This window comes from Capsicum annuum, unplaced genomic scaffold (genome assembly GCF_002878395.1).
Source record: "Capsicum annuum cultivar UCD-10X-F1 unplaced genomic scaffold, UCD10Xv1.1 ctg4811, whole genome shotgun sequence".
Taxonomy (NCBI): domain Eukaryota; kingdom Viridiplantae; phylum Streptophyta; class Magnoliopsida; order Solanales; family Solanaceae; genus Capsicum; species Capsicum annuum.
Window position 1 is genome coordinate 8,773 of NW_025855797.1, and position 7,355 is coordinate 16,127.

The following is a 7,355-nucleotide window of genomic DNA, read 5'->3' on the forward strand; positions in this document are numbered from 1 at the left end:
TAAATGATATAAAATAAATTCTAAGTAAGATATGAACTTACGCAAGTATTCGCTGCCCGTGTTTCAACCTAGGCTTCTTTTTAATCTCTAATTTTCATATGGGTCTTCTTCCATACCTCTTCACGAGTGGCTGGTCTATCAAGAAATGCTTCCTGCAAATGAAATAAACATAATGAACCACAATTGCATAAAAAATTTACTACCATCTAAAATGTATAAACACTTACCAGTATCTTCATCCAAAAGGTCTAAAAGGAAAGCCCAAAAAGAGTGACATTGAGTCCCTGATTGTTTTAATTCCAAATAAGATGAGTGATGCATCAGATGCTGATTGCAAAACAAGTCTATCTTCATCTAAAAAGGTTTAAAAGAAATTCCTGAAAGAGTGACATTGGATCCCTCGACATTCCAACTCCTGATAAGATGAATGATGCATCTGATGTTGGTTGTGAAATAAGCAATGGAAAAAAACTTGTGGAGAATGAAGATAACATGACCACAGAAGCCGAGTCCAAGACGTTAGAAGTTGCCTTAGAGAGATGCCAGTGAACTCACAGAGTTGTCATAACAAAGGAAGCTAAAATATAAAGATGATAAAGTTTTGTTCGGAAAGAAGACAGTAATCATTATTCATTACTTATTTAAATTCGAAAGTAAGAAAAACACATTTTAAGCAACTGATTTAGAATATAAGTCCTTATAATTTGTTTTGCCAATGTAAGTTTATAGAAAGAAAATAGGAGATAGAATTATTTCACATATTGAATGCATTAGAGTTGACATTGCTCAAAAAGACACTTTTTTAATATGTAACACTTATCTCATATTCCGTCAAGGACGTGAAAAGCTAGCTACAATTTTGGACTGCGTAATCATATTTTTTCCTATAAGCTTGATTTGACTATTAGTTTACATTCTTAATTTCAATATGCAACATTTTATAACACTTAATGATATGATTTTAGAACAATTTTGCTGCAGCACTCAGTTAGTTTAGACAGGGCTGCAACATCTCAGGCTCATCTGTTCAAGTTAGCCAACGAGGGCGGATCAAGCCCAGAGCTTAAAAAGTCATGTTAACTATCACCACCAATATCTTGTTATGTCTAGTTTATTATGATATCTTTGTGTTTACTTTAGGATTAACTATTAAGCATTAATGTTTTTCTGTTCGTCTTTATCAAATTTATTGTGTTTGCTATTTAATCTTACAAAGAAGACACCAATTTTCATTGTTCTAATAAGTTATCAGTAAAACATTTCTTGTTGTATTACAAGTGTGAATGTTCCCAATTTCAGAATATTCTTTTTCTGTCTCCTTTATGATAAAGAAGGTATCTTTCCAAATAAAAATAAAGCATTCTATTTTTTCTTATAATCTAAATTCAGCAATCAGGAACAAATATATGACTACCTCCTTTATTAGTTGAAAACCAATAGTTATGTCAAGGCTAACTGGGCTTCTTCACACTCATGAGGGTGTTGATGACTATCTGCAAGTATAACTATTATTCAAAGCAATGGATCTCACCCTTTTGCTCTCTTAATGACTCAAACAACATCTTAGGGCTGGAGGTGGAGGGTACTTACCATCCGCACAACTCCTCCTGTCAGAGATACTTAACAATGCACTTGACTATAATAATACTTCTAATACTTTTATTTTAACTTAGCTATAGCTATTCAACACTGCAGTAGTGTACTATTATCTAATTCCTAGCATATTCTTTCGCCTAATGGTAACAAAACATTAAGTAAGAGTGTTGGCACAATATCATGATATTGAGTTAAACCATCTTCCAGGTTGGAAGGACCTATTTGTGCCAGGAATGGAAGCAAGAGCTGATCACATTCTCTGAATTTCTTGAGAGAATTCGGTCTAATGATGCTATCTCTGTGGAAACTATGTACTTAGCCCAGCATCAATTATTTGATCTGGTAATTTTTTCCTTTCTATTAATTGCAACTGGGCCTGTTAAGTTACCTAGGTAAACTAGGAGTAGGCTTAAAGGATCAGCATGAAAGAGTAGTTGTGGAGCTTTTCATGTTGTGCTGGTAACAACAAGCTTTCCTGTTCTTCCTCAAAAGGGATAGTTTTAATCCCATAAGAACCTGATGCACTAAAATAATTGTTGCAGATGGTTTTTATGGAGCAAAATTCTCCAACAACTATGTGTTGAGTTAGTAGAAACAAATTCTGACTTTTAGCTTTAAAGCACAAGTCTATAAGAGAAAATACTAGCTAAAATCCATGACATTTTGGTTTTTAAAAATCTTTGCAAGTTCAAAGCTAAACTTGTAGTTGTTTTAATTGGATTTGAACACCGAATAGGTTCAACTTGTACTTGGAAACATCACAGTCATAATGACCACCAATTATATACAGAAAACAAACAATAACACTAAACATAAATTTCAAATTATGTCTTGCTTGAAACAGAGGAAGTTGCCCATATTTGCTCCTTAACTATCCTGATGAACAACTTATACATTATCACAGGATACATTGTGTCACAAAAAGGACATGGAATACACAATACTAGATACAATAGAATATGCAAAGCTACGGAAAAATCTAAAAAACATTAGATTGACGACAAAGAATAAGCATATCTATCGTTACTAAAAATACCCAAAACAAAAATTGGGTAAAATATATTTCCAAACAAAAAGGCACGTAATTACTCAATCAAAAAAGGTGAAAGTACCGTTGATGTGAAAAAAGAGTCTCAATTAGCAAGGAGAGACTATCGAAATCCAGCCCAGCGACCAGCACTGTGACGTCGGAGCTTCTGCCTAGTCCAACCAATGCCCAAGTTAGAATGTAGGGTTTACATATGAAATTATAATTTAACCCAAACTCTGTTGTGAAAAGCATTTTAAAAAAAATGGTGGGAAATAATGGGAACCAAATCCTTACAATTTTAATTTTTAGTAAATTGATTAACTTTACTTAGGAAAAAAATGGTGGAAAGAAATGTTGGGAAGGAGTTGGAGGAACAAGCTAAGCCATGTTTTTTTTATTTGGAGAATTAATTTAACCCAAACCCTTGTTATTTTAAGCCACGTTTTTTTTTTTTTGGTTCGTTTGGAAGGTTAATTTAATTCAAATCCTTGCCATTTTAATTTTTATTAAAATATGAGCCATTTTATATATTGATTCACCCATAATCCTTACACACCTACTTGATATATAATTCTTTTTATATTCAGGTGATTTCGACGTGTCTGCTTCAGTTATTTGCTTCAATCGTGATTTTATTATATCACTCCTAATTAATTATTATAAGTTATTTATATATTAAGAATTAATAATATTTAATAAAAAGTAAAATAAATATTAATGACGGCACCGATTGAAGCAGCTAGCTTCGACGCGTCTGCTTCAGCTGCCTGCTTCAACCATGATTTTATTATATCACCCTAATTAATTATTATAAGTTATTTATATATTGAAAATTAATAATATTTAATAAAAAAATAAATATTTATGACGTGTCTGCTTCAGCTGCTTCAACCGTAATCTTACCATATCACCTCTAATTAATTATTATAAGTCATGTAACATTAAAAAATTAATAGTATTTAATAAAAAATGATAAAATAGACATAAAATAATAAATAACTCTTGATGTTTTAAATTAACTTGACATCTTATGACATTTATGACATGTCTGATTCAACTGCTTCAACAATAACTTTACTAAATATCAATCCTAATTAATTATTATAAGTCATCTAAATATTAAAAAATTAATCATATTTAATAAAAAAGATAAAATAGGTATAAATGATAATTAACTCTTGATGTTTTAAATAAACTTGACGCCTTATATGAAGTACACTACAATCTTTTCAGAAGTATTTTCTTACAGTAATTTTGTTATATCACTTCTAATTGGTTGTTGTAAGTCATTTAAGACATGTATGCTTCGTTGTTTCAATCGTGATTTTACTATATCACCCATAATTAATTATTATGGCCATCTAAGTATTGTGACACTTAAATTGGAATAGAAGGAAAAGTATTGTAAATCACAATAATTAAGAACTTAAATTATTTTTAAAATATAATTGACTTTCAATGCCAAAAAAGTTTGGACAAGAAGAGTGATATATATTATTTGAAAATTGCATAAAAAATATTATAAATTATAGTAGTTAACAACTTAAAATATCTAAAAATAAATTATTTGTTATATATTTCAAAAAAATCATAAAAAAAAATTATAAATCAAAATTATTAATAACTTAAAAAATTTAAAGATCAACTTGTCTGTTTTAACATAACTTCATTGATCCTTTTCCTTGGCTTCATTTTTTTTCTCCATTTTAATTTATTTTTTTAAAACCTTTTTATCTGTTATATATTTTCAAAAACAGCGTAAAAATTCCTATAAATCACAATAATTAACAACTTAAAAAATTTAAAATATATGAAATATTTGTTTGACTCTTGAAATTATATCAGTGACACTTAAATTAGAATAAAGAAAAGGTATTATAAATCACAATAATTAAAATGTTAAATTATTTTTAAAATATAATTAACTAACAGTGTGGGCAAGGAGAGTAATGTAATTATTTGAAAACTACATAAAAAGTATTATACATTAAAATAGTTAACAACTAAAATATCCCATAAAAAATTAATTTGTTATATATTTTAAAAAGTACGTAAAAAATACTATAAATCATAATAATTAACAACTTAAAAATTTAAAAGATATAAAATATTTGATTGACTCTTGAAATTATATCAGTGTCACTTAAATTGAAATAGAAGAAAAGTATTATAAATCACATTACTTAAAAACTTAAATTATTTTAAAAATCTAATTGATTATCAATGCCACAAAAGTTTGGACAAGGAGAATAACGCATATTATTTGAAAATTACATTAAAAATATTATAAGTTACAATAGTTAACAACTTCAAAAGTCTCCCAAATTATCATAGATTATTCTTATAATAGCATCTAATTGGTATCAAATTTTGAATATTTACTTTGAAATTTTAAAATAGTACTCTAAATATAATCGGTGTTGATCCCATGCTAACACATGCCCCGCCCCCTAGTATTAAAATATGGGTAAATCAATACTAATTTAATTAATGAAATATTTATTAAGAATGTCATTAAAAGCTAAATTGATTCTTGACCGATTTTATAAGATGTATTTTTTCATCATATTAATATGAAAACAATCACATTAAACTTTATAGTGTTTTTCTTATAGTTATTTGTCAAATTGACTCTTATAATGTGAATTGTGACAAGTTAAAAAGGAAAGAAGTCAGTATAAGCTGGTACTTCATTTTTTTTTTAAAAATTCAATTGTAAATCAACCACTGTTACTAAAAGCTTTGCTAAATAAATATAACAATGGAGAGTTGAGATATAAAACTCGTGAACATCCTTATATGTGAGTTGCAAATTAATGATTAAGTAAATTCATGTACAAAAAAATTACATTGTTGAGTTAGAGTTATTAAAAAGGCGAATTTTGTAATTTATTTTACGCTGAAATATTGATTTCTTGAAAACATTTGTGGATTATGATACACCACTCAAAGTATATTAGGATAATATGTATTATGAGGGGTATTTCTTTAATTTTTTTTATCTTTAGGATAATGCTTTAGTTTAATCCTTTGACCTTATATATATATATATATTTTTTTTTATGAGAATATGAGTTCTTGAAAAAAATATTTTACGGTGTTCTTTGACAAATTTATCTTAATTTAACTTAAATATTTAGAGTATAAAAGTCCTTCAATATTTGAAGTATATTTTAGTCAACCAACATTTATATTCATGTTTTTATAATAGTATAGATAAATGGATAGATATGTTGATAAATCAATAATAATTCTTTTACATATTATTAATACGCTAATACTAATTAGTATAATTGTCAAAATATATATTAATATATTATTCGCTAATATTACTTAATGACATCGCTAATACTTTCGGTTAGTATAATTGTCAATGTATAGCTTAGCAGTCAATAATATTTCTAAAAAATCAGTAATAAATTTTACTTAGTTTAACTATCGTATAAGTTAATCAATCAATATTATTTTAATAAAGATATTCAATATACTCTTTTATTTTGTTGTAGTTATTGATATATAATTAATCAATCAATAATACCTCGTAGTATATCTCTACTTAGTGTAGTCATCAAATTATACGGCGACTAGTCAGTAACATTACATAAAAATATCACTAGTGCATTTCTATTTATACAATATCAAGTATAAGCAAATCCATTACTTATACCACTAATAGACCATTTTTTTCCATTATCAAATTAATTATAAGTTAATATAATTCATCAACTTTTATTAAGAATACCACTAAAACATTTCTACTTATTCTAATTATATATATATATATTTAATAGTATGAAAAGAAAAAAAAGTTTTAAAGCAATTATTGAATGATCAAATAATTGATATCATTGCTATTGTTTTTTATTAAATACTCAATTTTACATATTTAATTTAGTGAGAAACTTCCCTCGCTACAATGAAAAAAAATCACAAAATAATTATGTGTATCTTATGAGGACTCCTTGGATAACTTATATTTCATTTTCATTTATTTTTTTATTAATGCATTGTCACCAACTAAAAAAATATTAAAAATTATATTTAGATTTTCTTTGAAATATGAATTTATTTGTTATTATTTAGTGAGGGAAATCCCTCACTATAACAAATTTAATACTTATTAGCTTTTTATTATCATCATATTTTAGTGAGGGATGTCCCTCTTCGTCTTTTAAAAAAATAAAAATAAAAATATTAAAAATTATATTTAAATTTTCTTTGACATATAATTTTATTTGTTATTATTTAGCGAGGGAAATTCCTTACTATAAAAAATTTAATATTAGTTTTTTATTATCATCAAATTTTAGTGAGGGATGTCCCTCTCCTTCTTTTAAAAAAAACAAAAAGAAAATTAAAATATTTAATTTTTACGAGGGACTAGGTCGCAAAGTCGCTCACAATTTCAACATATAATTTGTCCCTGGCTAACCTTGGTAGCTAATAGCCTAGTATGCTGATTATGGATGCCTCTGCCGGTAGTATGGTGGTCGAACATGGACACCCCTCCAAAGTCCAAACCCAACTTCAGCTTTGATGCTCTATGGACTCGACGTGCTCATCTTCCACAGGGTCTCGAATGTTGTCTGTCCGGTCAACCATTAGACACTGCTGTCGGTTGTACACGTCCAGTCTTCCTCAACCGAACATTATATTATTTCACCTATGATCTTAGGCTTTATGGTTATGATTTGGATCAACATAAATGGTTCCGATCTGAATCCCTTCA